Source organism: Dermacentor variabilis, chromosome 1 (assembly GCF_050947875.1).
Source record: "Dermacentor variabilis isolate Ectoservices chromosome 1, ASM5094787v1, whole genome shotgun sequence".
In the NCBI taxonomy this organism is placed as follows: Eukaryota; Metazoa; Arthropoda; class Arachnida; order Ixodida; family Ixodidae; genus Dermacentor; species Dermacentor variabilis.
Window position 1 is genome coordinate 89,811,725 of NC_134568.1, and position 14,687 is coordinate 89,826,411.

The following is a 14,687-nucleotide window of genomic DNA, read 5'->3' on the forward strand; positions in this document are numbered from 1 at the left end:
CTATCGTGTTGTTTTTTTGTTAGCACGCGCTATCCTAAGAAGCCACGTTGAGCAACAGCCAATAACGGCCACGGGGCGCAGCATGCGTGGCTAGTGTGCGTGGCGTTCGCCATGATGCAGATGGGCCCTTGAATTGTCGAGTCAAGTGCACGCCGCTGATCGAGCGTGTCGTCAGTGCTTCCGACTGAACATGTAGTAAGCGGAAGCCTCCGTGGCTGCAATCAACAGGGGCTCGGTACCCCGCTTCGTACCACAGGGCCAGCACGACCATTTTTTTTTTTGCATCCCGGCAGGCTTTGCACACAGGCTGGGTGTGCTATTGAGCCGCCGTTTCGTCGTTTCGTCGCTCACTGTCGCGGAGCGCTTCCAGGGCAGCTAGCGTAGTGCGCGCTGTCGCGGACAAGAATCGCAGTGCGATAGTATCGGCCAGCCGCGCGCCGAAGATGTGACGGCGTACGCTCCTCCAACTGGTACCAAGTAGGTGTCGATACTCACATGTTGTCTATGGCTGCTGTACAATGGCATGATTAATGCGCCAAGCGCGTAACAAGCAGTGCCTGCTTGCTCCAGCAGAGTGTTTGTAAGACGAAACTGTCCTCTGTCCATGTAATTCTGGTGGAGCACGTCACGCACTGTGGCTTTCCGCAGGCTTTGTTTACCTCTTCTTTTTTCGGGTATAGTGTTGTCGGTTATTGATACGGCATCAGTGTCGCGTTGCGATATGCGAAGCTACTCGTATGTAAATTGCGAAACGAAGTTTTTATTGCTCTCTCGGATAAGCAACAAAAGCATGCACAATGATGTCTGAGCAGGTGCCTTATAGATGATTTTTTTTTGCCTACTGCGCTACGGGAGCGACTTTTACACAGTCAAGCCATCTCTTCGTCATCCGTGTAGTACGAGTTTTCATTTGTTTCTTTCCTTGCTGTGGAGCAACAAAAATGAAGCTATGTAAGTAAACTTTCCGTTCTTGAAACAGTTCCTTTTTCTCCAACGGGGGAAGTTCTGACGGGCGCGAAATAACGAATTGAACGCAGGAATATCAGTGAAATCGTACGCAACATTTATGACTGTGCAAGTGCTGTCTCGCATACATTAAACGCGAGGATCTGTGATGTCGCCTCTTTGTTTCTCTTGCAGATAAAAAGCTTAAGCTTTCCAATGACAACACCGTGTGCGGGTTAACTAGGTTTCGTCCTTTCTTAAACTATACAAACGTTCTTTTTGTATCCTGAACCTGCTAGCTGAGACCGTGTCCAGGCGCGTGTCCAGAGTGTCGTGTTAAGTGAGTGGACGGCAGCACACATTCGACCAAGAGGCGACTTGATCGCGCGTATCTTTGCGCATATTGTCCGTTCTCGCGCTGTACCCACAGCTGTTTCGCAATACAGCGAGGCCCCAAGCACGCGGATTACGAAAGGCCAAACCTGACTGTTTCATTTTGTTTAACTTGCTTAGGTAGTGAAGTACACGTTGACACAGAGAGAAAAATAACAAGGCGTGGGCGCATTTGTGCAGCTGCGAACGATTATTATTGGTTTTGAAAGCATATATGCACTTGAAAGAAATAAGAGAGAGAGAGAGAATGAGGGCGATGAACTACAAGGCACGGTATCGAGCACACTGACTCGAGAAAGTGAGCACGTCTGCGCAACGTACGCATCAGATAAAACGGCGAAAATTTTCTGCTAAAAGATAAATTCAGGACACTTTTCGCTTGCGCTGCACACATTGCCACCCCCAGCCGGCTGATCGCAGCGGCAGCCTACACACCCCTGCATTTTATTTCTACCGCTCAAAAGAAAAAAAGCAGCGTCCTCTGAAAATATGTCACTGATAATTGGTAGCGGTGGTGAAATTACCTCGCGTTCGCGACCCATGGACAGCACACAAGGGTCGATTATCACGTTTCCGAGATTGTTGCGTCCAACCCAATTTGAGGGTTTTTGGCTGCGTATATAATAGCCGGGAGAGAGAGGAAAAAGAACTAAAAGCGATTGCTTACCGTCTTTTTTTCTCGCTTCGTGCCGTAATGGTATACACTTCGAAAGAGCGTCCCCCCCCCCCTTCCCACCACCCACCATTATAGACAGTTTGCACAGACGTCATCGCGCAAGCGATCTTTGGGTACTAGCAGGTCGAGAAGCGGTGTAAGCAAGAAACACAACAGCACAATAGGCGCGTCTTGCGATAAGTGAACAACCGGTATAAAACAGTAGCCGTCACAAGGCTAAACGGTGTGCGCGTTATAGTACGGGGCACTGACGTCATTGTAGCCGCCAAATTTTGGCACTAGCGTGGTGGGAGCTGCTTCCACGACGCTCATGAAACCATCCATGTAGGCTTTCCCATCAAATACCATTAGCTGCCTGAGGTAGGGCAACGAAAATATGTCACGTATCAGACAGATAGAAACATGCGCGTTGAACGGCCAGTAACTTCTGTCTCTACCAGAGAAGTCAGACTGCACTAAGCGCAAAAGAATTGCGCAGCAGCTCTTAACGCCTACGAAGACCCCCTAAGAGCGCTTCCAGGAGAGAGGGAGAAATTTATTACAGTAGAATCTTCATAAACAGAATATCGCTTAAACGCAATTGTTGCCTAAACGAAACATCCTTATGGTTCGTTGGTTTTGCATTAAGGTGTTGCGAACAAAAGCTCGTTGAACGGAACCAGGGGCGGAATTCAGGAAGCTCCACTATTTGTACGCATTTCTTAGCCAAAAAGTTCTTACGCTGAGATAAGGGTGCAACCGAAGTGGCAGCGCATTTAACTTAACGGCGTCGTATGAGAGCCAGGAGGAGGCAAATATCGGATTAAACGACAAGAAATGAAAGAAGCGCGCACAACTGATAGCATGATCACGCATCAGGCATATGTATTTGAGGCTATATTATTACGGCGAACCACTGCGCACCCTTATTCGACAGCTTCCTTTTCCAGGCGTCTGCTACAGCGCCGACAAGCGCAACCACGCTCGTCCGTCCACCCCCTGCAGCGCCGTCAAAGGGACTGCAGTGGGAGTGTTACGCGTTCTTCTCACATTTCGGCAGAAGATAGGACTAATGGACACATGGCGGCATATTTGGCGCAGAAAGAGACGCTCAGTAGAAGCAATTGCCGGCCAGGTCTGCCAGGCTAACCCCGCCTTATACACCACCATCGTATTACAAAGCGACTAAATGTCTTTATCTATTACTAATTACGCTAATAAAGAAAAGCTCCATAATATATAGTTCGTATGACTTCAATTCAAGGGGCCCAGCACCCGTACGTTCATTGGAATGCTATCTGCTGGCGCTACACACGGTTGCAGGCGCGGTTCTAGTGACGCGCATAGGCTCAATATCAGCTCCCTCGGCAGCCGGTACCGTCTAAATTGCTGGTCGACGATGTCGTCGACCGCCAACCGACGACGAAACGCGCGCTCCCTTTGCATGGTATCACTGTCGAGGGCACGGAGAGCTATCATGTGAAGGCAGCCCTAAAATAGAAATGCGGAAAGAAGTCATGACTACCGATACTGCCAATTTATGACAGCAAACGTCACTGCGTAACATCCACACCAGCAAGTTTCGATGCCAACACACTTTGACATCGTATCAGCGTTCATCGCTTCTTCTTGGCTTTTCCTCAGCTGATAAAACATGATGATGCATTTCACCAGGTCAAGAGCTTGTTTCGTCGGTTCAGGCGACCGCATTCCGACAGGCGAAGTGCACAAAGGCCCGTATACAACGATTTTGGAGACCGGTAATAAATCATAGGTTGATGATGTCATGGCCTGGAGCCTCTAACTATGCTGTCTGTCGTAGCCCAAGTGGCACCTCATAGAAGTCAAGGCTAATCAGTCAATATCACTACGGTACTCAGCGCCAACGTTGCCATAAATTTACCAGCCTCATAAAAACGCACGCTCAATTGCACGTCAGAATGTTGCACAGCACCATACACGAAGTACAAAGTGATTCAACATTCTAGCTGGTTTCGGATCCAATTGGTTCGAGTCGTCGATCTTGCGACACAATTTGTTCAGAGCAGTCAGTGCACATATAGTAAAATGCCAGAGGGGGGGGGGGGGTGGTGGCGGTATCGAAGCGGCGCCCGACGCCGTTCTGTGAATATGGGAATGCAGCCTGGCAGTAGGAAGCTATCAGCGGCTCAATAGCAACAGTCCGTTAAAATTCCGGGCGTATTTTGGATGTTGTAAAACGTCAACACAGTACTTCCAAGTTCACTGCAGGACGGAATCTTCTCCCAGCGACCTGTTTACCCCTGACCTCCGCTAGCTGTTTCCAAGTTATGCCTGCAAATTTCTCGATTTCATTACCCCTCCTAATTTTCTGCCGTCCTCGACAGCGCTTCTTTTCCCCCAGCACCCACTCTGTATTTCTAATGGACAACCGATTATCTGCCCTATGAATTACGCGGCCTGCCCAGCTCCTATTTCCCCTCTTAATTTCAACTACAACTAAACCCGTTTGCTATCTGATCCACACCGCTTTCTTCCTCTCAGCGCTAGGCCTGACATTTTTCGTTTTATCGCTTGTTAGGGCGATCCTTATCTTATTCTCAAGCTTCATTGATAACTTACAAGTTTCTGCCCCATACGATAGTGCTAGAAGAATCGAATGATTGTACACTTTTTTTTTCAACGGCGGTGGTGAGCTCCCGGTCACGATTTGGTAATGCCGGCCGTATGCACTCCGACTCATCTTTATTTTCCTATAAATTTCCGTCTCATGATCACTGTTCCCTGTGAGTAATCGGCCTACGTAATCTTATTTCTGTACATACTTTAGAGGCTGACTGCCGATGATGAATTCTTGTTCTCTTGACAGGTTACACAACATTGCCTATATCTTCTACATGTTATTCTTCTGCATATTATTCTCCAACCTGCTCTTACACTTTCTCGGTTAAGGCCTTCAGTCAATTGTTTCAATCTGTCACCAGCGTTGCGGAACAGATCAATGTCATTGGCAAGCTGAAGGTTGTTGAGATATTCGCTGTTGATCATCGCCCTTAATCCTTCCCAGTCTAATAGCTTGAATACTTCTAAGCATGCATAGGAGAGATTGTCTCCTTGTTTGACCGCTTTCTCGATAACTATTTTTTCACTTTTCTTGCGGATAATTGAAACATGCGAAGCCGGAACTATCACTGAGGCGGAGTGCAAGCCTGAGAAGTTGCGCATACGTGCGTTGTGACTAAACGTAAATATGAAAGTTACAGAAGCGTAGACTGTTGGGCCCGTTGGTGCATCATGTAGTGTCGTTGAGCGGAAATACGGACGTGAAGAAACGGGGTGGGCAGGACAGACGCTCACTTACAGCTGAAGTTTAATGAAAGGTTTTCCAGGGAGCGGAGGGCAGCACATGCGCAGTCAAAAGGCTGATACGAAGCTCAAGCATAATCACATGCGAAAAATACTAACGCCCAAGGGGACATCTAATTTCCTTATCCGTCGAGGCAACTGACGGGACACTGACGCACGTGGCAGATTGTGCGTATATCTGGTCAGCCACAATAATTTCACTCGTCAGTCTGTCATTAAACTTGTTTAAAATGGATGCATTTCTAAATAGCGGGGTGCAACCGCAATCTTTTGTGTGCTGGTAGGTGCATACCACTCGCAACAGCCTTTAAAGACGCCGAGTGCTCGCTGAGTCGGTCGTTTATACGCCGACCCGTTTGGCCAATGTAAACTTTACCGCAGCGGAGCGGAATCTGGTAAGCGACCTCAGTAGCGCAAGTCCCCAGGGGGTTTACATGTCTCTTCTCACATGCATTTTTTTTTTCACTTTTCTTTTCGCTCCGATTGCGTATTAGAGAGCACAACCTCGCGAGTTTACAGGGGGCTCTAAAAACTCTAGGACGCAAACATGAGGTGGACGCAATATGAGGCTGTAGGACGCAAACATGAGGTAGACATCTACTGTCGATGAGCGAAGTGGCTGGTTTGGGAGTCAACCCATTTATCCCGGCATCTTATACCAAGAATGTTGGCAAGATACGCCACGTGCCAGTTGAGTATACGGAAGAACTGGTTGATTTCCTAAAGGATTTTGGCGTGACATCTGCCCGTCGTCAGGCGCGCTACAATCGCCAAGAAGACCGAGCTGTAGAATCACGCCCTCTGACAACCGACATTCTCCATTTCAGAGAAGACAAACCAATGCCGCAACGAGTGCATTTAGGTTTCATGAGTCATCCCGTAGAAGAATATCATGGCCCTGCTCTGAGATGCTACAACTGCCAGAGATTTGCACATTCATCGAAGAACTTCCGCAGTCCACGTCGCTGCAAGATATGCTCAGAAGAGCACAACCATTCAGAGTGCAAGTCTGTGTGTCAGCCAAAGTGTGCCAACTGTGGCGGAAACCATACAGCTGCCTACTCCGGGTGCCCTAAGAGCAGAGCTGCCTCAAGGTTACGCAGACATGAGTTAAAATGCGGAAGGCTGCCTCCTCGTAATGCGCCCCCACCCAACCTTGATGTAAGATGCGCACCTCCAACTCCTAACAAAGAAAAAGAGCAAGGGGTCCATATGAGCTATTCTGCAGCTCTAAAGCACTCATGTCGACAACGTTCTGACAGCGAGCGGCATGATCCACCTTCAGAGAATACTACTTATCTTGCCCAGGCTTCGAGTGAAATTCGCCGACCTTCTCAGCAACACCCTCTGCCATTGACACAGCAACCTCATCTAACATCTGAGCGACTACCTCAGCATTCGCCTCAACAACACCAGTCATCCCAGCGACCATCTCAGTCAGCTCTTCAACCACCTGCTTCGAGAACACATGGAGCTTCAGCGTCGTTTGGTGATTACGCGTCTTTACCCGTGGCACAGATGATCCTGACCATGCTATTCACAGCTCTGCGTGCAATTCTCAGTGCCATTCCACAGGCAAACAACCTACCAGAGGTAAAAGCAATGCTTTCTATGGAATCGTTGGTGCTTCCACAACCACCAATAGCTCCACGGCCGGCTTGCAATGAATAATCGTTACAACGTTGTTTTCATATTTCAGTGGAATGCTAATAGCCTTCGATATAAGTCAGCTGATTTTCGCAAACTTCTAGCTAAACATAATTTTCCTGTTTTATGTAGACAGGAGGCTGGCGTACAAGATGACTTTCGTCTTTCAAACTATGTTATATATAAATCATCGAGCATTGCTGGAAGTAGCTGAGCGATGTTATGCGTGCGAAAAGACCTGCCATCCTATTTAATACAGTCGAGCGATTTAGATATACCGGAGCTCGTAGCATGCAAGATATCTTTTAGAAATACAAACGTCACAGTGATCAGTCTTTATCTACAATGTTCAAGCAAATATCAGTAGACAGCTTGGTGAATGTGTTTGGTATCGCAAACTCGCATGGGCTGGTTTGTGGGGACTTCAACGCACATAACGTCATCTGGGGCAGTGAATATCATAATTCCCGCACAAGCATTGTAGAGTCTGCCGCTGAAAAAAAGTTATCTGATCGTGTTAAATGACAGCTCTCCAACGTTCTTGCGGGGGTTTCGTTACTCAAGCTGTATAGATGTTAAGCTCTGCTCACAAGACCTTCTTGATGGCGTTGAGTGGTCAACGGACGTAGAAACGCACGGTAGTGATAACTTTCCGATCCTGGTCAAACATCGTCTCATACGGAGTGAAGGGACCTGGCGCTACTCAAGATATACTAATTGGCAAAGTTTTCGTCACCGTTTAAGTAACTCATTGGGCGAAAATCCGAACTTTCAAAGTTTTGCAAATATATTGTGTGAGTCTTACAAGATTTGCCCAAATCAAGTCATTGTTCGAAATGAATACGCTGCAGTCGACGGTAAATATGAATGTCTTAGAGCAATTAGAAGACGCGCAGAACGTGCTTACCGCCGCAGTGGAAATCTGGATGACAAGATGGCACAGAAAGTTCAGTCAATTTCATGCAGACGCTTACAAAAATTAGGTACGAGAAGATGGCGAGAATACTGCGTGTCGTTGTCTCCTTTCACTGCAGTTCCCAGAATATGGTCATTTGTCCGATGTTTTAGTGGTCCAGTTACCCAGAGCCATCCCTTCCGAGCCCTTACCGTAGCTCGAAGCATTACGGAAACATCTGTTGCTGACGAATTCTGTCAACTTATATCCAGACCAGGAATTCCGTTTACTTGCCTACAGGTTACAAGTTAGACAGCACTAGCAGAACAGAAGGTTCGTGCGTGCTTTATGTCACAACATCCTCAACTTTAGTGAGCTTAGCTTAAATGAATTGAAATGGGCTCTTTCGTCGTGCCGTACGAAGACAACCACAGGCCCTGATGGTGTTACGTATGTGATGTTAAAGAACCTAGGTCCAGCAGGAAGAATGGCTCTTTTGGAGATATTTAATGATATCTGGATATGAGACTCTCCCAGATTCACGGAAATTAGCTCGGGTAATTCCAGTACTAAAATCAGGAAAGACTCCCCTTTGTCTTGACTCCTACCGACCCGTCAGTCTCCCAAGCTGTTTTTCCAAACCAATGGAGATGATAAACTGTCGACTGCAATGGCGGTGTGAACACACAAATGTGTTTTCCAACTACATGACCGGTTTTCGACAAAATCTGTGTACAATGGATGCAGTATTAGATATTGCCACGTGCGTCGAACATGAACGAATTTGTGGAAATGTGACAGTAGCAGTATTCTTAGACGTTCATAGAGCATTCGACACTGTAAGTCACATACACGTCCTTGCTGGTATGTTAGAGCTTGGCCTACATGGTCGAACACTGCGATGGGTCACAAATTTCTTGAAAGATAGAAACATATTTATCAAAACAATCAAAGGGGAGAGTAATTATCACAGCATCACGCAGGACGTTCCGCAGGGCAGTGTTCTCAGCCCGTTTTTATTCAACTGTGTCATGGCAGCCTTGCCACAAAAACTCCCGTCTGGTCTACAGTATTCTCTGTACGCAGATGACATCTGCATATGGGCCTCTGGATCTCGTATACAAGACATTCAAACAACGCTGTAAGAGGGTCTTGATAGTATCGACACCTTTTTAAAAGAAAGAGGCATGAGTCTTTCATACGCAAAGACAGCCGTACTTCCTTTCACTAGACAACAGCTCAATAATTTCCAACTTACGCTTAATGGGCAAACTTTCATGTTTGTGAAAGAGCATAAATTACTTGGAGTTATTCTTGACCGCCAGCTGACATGGGCATCACACATCCGCGCAATTGAAAAGCAGACCAATGCAGTAATAAAAAAACTTCGGCGACACGCTGACACAACGTGGGGGGGGATCTGTCTCTTTACTACTACTAGTTCATACCGCACTCATAAAACAAAACATTGCTTATTCGGCACATATTCTCCATGGTTTATCGCAAACTTCTGAGGAAAGTCTTCAACGTTTACTGGCAAGGGGACTGCGAGTGTGTCTTGGGGTTCCGCAGGCTACCTCGAGTTCTTTAGTAATTGCTGAAGCTCGTTACCCACCATTTACAGTCATACGAACGGTTGAAACATGCCGATATATTTAGCGCATCTTAACCCAACACGAGAAACATCCATTAAATCACGCGCTTACAGAAATAAACAAAAGCAAAATTCAAGATCTTGTTCGAGAACATAAAGCATCATTACCAAGATGAATTATGCAAAGTGGATGTTAGTTACCCCCCATGAATGTTAACATGTCCTAAAATAGAATTATCGGTTGAAGGGATTATAGCTAAGAGAGACATGTGCATAGTAGCCGCACAACTGGCGCTCTTCCAAATTTACTCATTATATCCCCAGTACATCCACGTGTATACAGATGGTTCGTGTCATAAAAATTCCTCGACTTCAGCATTCGTCATTCCACATTTAGCTCTAAAGCAAACATTTAAATTATTCCGAGAGACATCTTCCCCCGTGGCAGAACTGTTTGCAATCCTGTGTGCTTTACGATTCATAACATCAGAAAAGCATTCGCAAAAATGGGTTATCTTTAGCGATTCGCAAGCCGCTCTCACATTACTCGAGAGCAATAAGAAAAATTCTTTGAACACTTTGCTATTTTATAAGACGCTCAAAGAACTTACAAAAGCAAGCGCAATGAACCCCGTAATTGCATTTCAGTGGATACCTGGGCGCTGCAAAATTCCTGGTAATACTGCAGCGGACGCAGCTGCGAATTGGGCGCACAATAACGCAGCGACGACCAATCTTCCCCTATTGCGTAGTGAAGTCCGTCTGATCTTGAGACATATTTCCTGTCGCCTCAGCAAAACTACCTGGCTTGATCAGCAAACTAAAAACTCGGATTTATACTTTATAGACCCATGTATAATCTTATCAATGCCGGAAAATCTAAGAGACAACAGAAAATTTGAAACATTGGTACACCACCTGCGTCTTGGTACTGCATTTACGAGACAGTTCTTGTACAGGATAAAACGTGTCTCTAGTCCTCACTGTTCTCGTGGCCAGCCAGACGTAGATGTGCATCATCTTCTCGAGTGCACGAAATACGATTCACAAAGAAGGGTACTGCAAGCAAATTTGTTGATATTAGACAGAAGACCATTCACCCCAAAAAAAGATACTTGGACCATGGCCAACTGCGGGCCTTCAGAAAAGAGCACTTCTTGCATGATCCTCATGCGTCTCGAATGGTACCTAGAGCACCACAATATTTACCCTGCTTCTATGGCGGGATTTCGACGAGGCCGTTCATCGATTGACAGTGTCATCGATCTAGTATCATCTGTAGAACAGCAAAAATCTTGGAAACTATTATCAGTAGCGCTCTTTCTGGACGTGAAAGGCGCTTACGACAACGTTTCCCATCAACCCATTCTAGACGCACTTTTCACAATTGAACTAGAGGGCGAGTATATCGATGGTTCAAAAACTACTTGAAACAGAGGTCCTTGTTCGTACGTACGGAAGATGGTCCGACTACCGACCACTACATATGCCGAGGAGTTCCTCAAGGTGGTGTTCTAAGCCCTATTCTTCTCAACCTCGCGCTTCTTGGGCTGGCCGAATCCCTACCGGAAACAGTGAGTGTCTCAATCTACGCCGACGACATCTGCATCTGGTCATCAGCGGTCACTCGTCTGCAGTTTCGAGCAAGGCTACAGAAAGCAGCAACACAGGCACTATCTTCACACGCAAGGCCTAACCGTCTCAACAGAAAAATGTGCGTTAGTCGCTTTTACACAAAAACCGATGTCTCGTTATCCAGTATGCATCAATGGCCAGCCTATCTCCTACAAGAGAGATCATCGGTTTTTGGGTGTCATTGTGGATCGGGACCTCTCTTGGAGCCCTCACGTTGCCCACTTGAAGAAGCTCACATCTATTGTTCATGTCTTCAAGTTCATCGCCGGGAAAACATGGGGATCGTCAGTGGGCTCCATGCTACAGTTATATCGAGCACTTTTTATCGGATTGCTACGTTATAGTTCTCCCGTGCTTGCTAAAACATGCAAGTCAAATCTTCGAGAACTTCAGAGCGTGCAAGCACAGGCACTACGTGTTTGCCTAGACCTTCCGCGGAGCGCCTCAACAGCAGGAACCATTATAATGGCTCGAGACCATCCGATCACGACTTACATTAGCACCGACACGCTTAGGGCACATGTTCTTCATGTTTCACGCATGCAATCAAGCTCTCTTGCCTGCCGGCCGGAACGACGACCACTGGTGTCCTTCTCCACCGAGGTGAGCATTCATCGTGCCTGTCTACCATCGGGCTTCCCACCCTCAGCACGTTCAACCTCAGCTTTGTGGTGTTTAAAACAACCTCAAGTGCGTCTTACGGTTCCAGGGATAAGAAAGAAGGCGGGGACCTGCTTACCTTGGCCCTGAAGCAAGCAGCTCTGAATTGTTTGAACACTTTCTACTTTGACCGAGTCCACATATATACGGATGGCTCTTCCACTCAGACCAGCTCCACCGGCGCAGTGGTTATACCATCACAATCAATTAGCATCCGATACTAGAATTCTCACTTGACAACATCGACTGGGTCGGAGCTTGTTGCCCTCCGAGGTGCCGTTGATTACATTAACAACCAGCCCGCTAATCGGTGGGCAATTTTCTGCGATTCGAAGGTGGCCTTACAATGCCTTCTGTCATCTCTTCGTCACGGGTCCTGTGAACAACTAGTGTCGGAGATACGAGAAATGCACCATCGTATGATAGCGAAAGGACACGACGTCGTGTTTCAGCGGCTGCCTGGCCATTGCGGTATCTCCGGCAACGACCTCGCTGACGAAGCTGCTAGGAAAGCACACGAAGGAGCAACCCTTGTTTCTGTACCTTTATCGCGGACCGACGCAGCCCAACACCTAAGCAAGGTAGCACACCGTATGACATTAGAGAAGTGGCACACACCTGAATTCACCCAAGAACGATTGCATTCCCTCGACCCCTTTATGCAACTGCAGCTGTTACCAGGGCTTCTGCGAAATGAGAAAACAATGCTGTGAATGCGACGCCCAAGCGTCGCATTCACAAATGCATATACGTTTTTGATTGGAATGACTGATAGCGCCGACTGCAATGCCTGCGGTGTCGAGGAAACTATAGAACATCTACTGTGCTACTGCCCATCTTTTGAAAACGAAAGACATGACCTCTGCACAGCTCTCAATCAGCTAGATAGAACACCGTTCACCTTGAACAAGATCTTGGGACCATGGCCTCGCATATCGCAGCTACAAAAGGCCACAAAACTCTGCTGCGATATTTGAAAACTACTGGATTGAGTCAGCGTCTGTGATCCGGACTGAGTGACCGAACAATATCCCCAGTAGACTTTCTCTTCTTTTAATCTTTCCGTCCCATTTCCCTTTCCCCAGTGTATAGAGTAGCCAACCGGGCTCAGTCCTGGTTAACCTCCCTACCTTTCCTTTATCATTTGCTCTCTCTCTCTCTTGCTCTGAAAAAGTTTAGAGGACACCAACATTTCGGGAAAATATTAAGTTTCAGATGATCCTAATACGCTCCAACGTCTCCTAATATTCATTTCAATAAAAAAATGTTACTGCCTTCCATAGCAGCGCACGCTCAATACGGTTATGCACTGAACAGTTCAATGCACGTTGAGATGAACACTCAGAGCGCGCCATCCCCGGCTATCAATTGTGGCCTCGGCCAGTCAGCCGCAACAGCGTGTTCCAACGCTTACCCACATCAGCTCGAGCGGCGCAGATCTACAGAACGTTCGTTGTATACACCCCTATAATAGAGAGAAAGAGAGAGAGAGGAAAGGCAGGGAGGTTATCCAGGTAGCGAGTTTCCGGTTTGCTACCCTGTACTGGGGTGGGGTATATAGGAGTTGTAAAGACGACAAAGAGCGAGAGGAAAATAAAGGAGCAACAGAAAAAGGAAACAGGTCATAGAAAAGGCGTTCACACAGGCCGGTCGATCTCGAGACGCGCAGTAGCACTTGTGCGGCCTTCTGAAGCGATGTTAAGTCGCGTCGATGTTCCAAAATTCTTTCTTCCATTAGAGGTTGGTCGTCCAACTGGTTCAGCACGAGAGAAAGCGATTGTCTCTGCACACTGTACCGCGGACACTGGCAAAGAACGTGAATAGTTTCCGCGTGGCCGCAATCGCCTCATGCTGCGGTGTCGGTCATCCCTATGTGGAACGTGTAGGCATTAGTAAAGGCGGCGCCCAGCCGTAGCCTACACAAAAGGGTCGCGTCTCTTCAGGGAAGTCTTGGTGGAAGTCGGAGGCTTAAGGTTGGATCCAGGATGTATAAACGGGTGTGCATAAAATGTGGTTCATTCCACTCTGATGTAGTGCGTTGGCGTGCAAGTAGGGGAAGCATCCTTGCAGCATCTGTCCTAGACAGTGGGATCAATGGCGGTTGTCTTCCGCATGAGCTGAACGAGAAGCTTGATCGGTGCGTTCATTGCCGATGATACCACAGTCACTTGGTAGCCACTGAAAAATTATTTCATGTCCTCTCTCAGTCAGGTGGTGTATGGCTTCTGTGATTTCAAATACCAACTGTTCACGCGGACCGCGCCGTAAGGCTGACAATAAATACTGTAGTGCCGTCTTCGAGTCGCATAATATCGACCATTTGTGTGTTGGTTCGTCATTAATTACTAAATTGTAGCGTGACTCGAAGCTCTGGGAGTTCCGCTGCCGTCGACATTGTCAAGTGGGATGTTTTCCACTTTATAGTGGTGACTTTTGCTGGAATGACGACAGCTGCGGTAGAGCTCTTCGGCAGAACGGAGCCGTCAGTTGATATGTGGGTATAATACTGGCATTTCTCATTTAATAGGAGTAAGATAAGATGTTTAAGAGCCAATGATGACAAATCTGCTTTTATCTGGACGCCAGGTATTGTCAGGTTGATATTTGCTTGAATGAGGCACCAAGGAGGAGTTGAAGGTATCACGGCAGGTGTGAGGCAAGATGGTATAACCTCACAATGTGCGGATACCGTTCAGCAGAACGAGGCACGTGGTCTCTCCGCAGGTAGACAGGCTAGATGGTGGCAAGGGGTGCGGGCAAGGTGCCTTACGTGCACCACTCTTAGTACTCCAAGTGGGTTGTGGGTATTGATGAGGTGGTTTCTGGCGATTGCTATAGTTGCCACCGTTGACGCACTTCGAGGAAGACCTGAACGCTTTGAATAGTACGTAGGCTTGCTGTACTTGCGTTAGTCAATG

The 14,687-nt window shown here is 47.2% G+C and overlaps 1 protein-coding gene across 1 annotated transcript in view; it reads left to right on the forward strand.

Annotated features, from left to right (window-relative positions):
* The first annotated feature begins 281 nt into the window (after positions 1 to 281).
* LOC142580259 (netrin receptor DCC-like) overlaps positions 282 to 14,687 on the forward strand; it is a 154,682-nt gene continuing 140,276 nt past the window's right edge. Inside the window, exon 1 of the mRNA XM_075691136.1 lies at positions 282 to 477. The gene's annotated coding sequence lies outside the window, so the exon portion shown is untranslated. The remainder of the gene's footprint in view (positions 478 to 14,687) is intronic.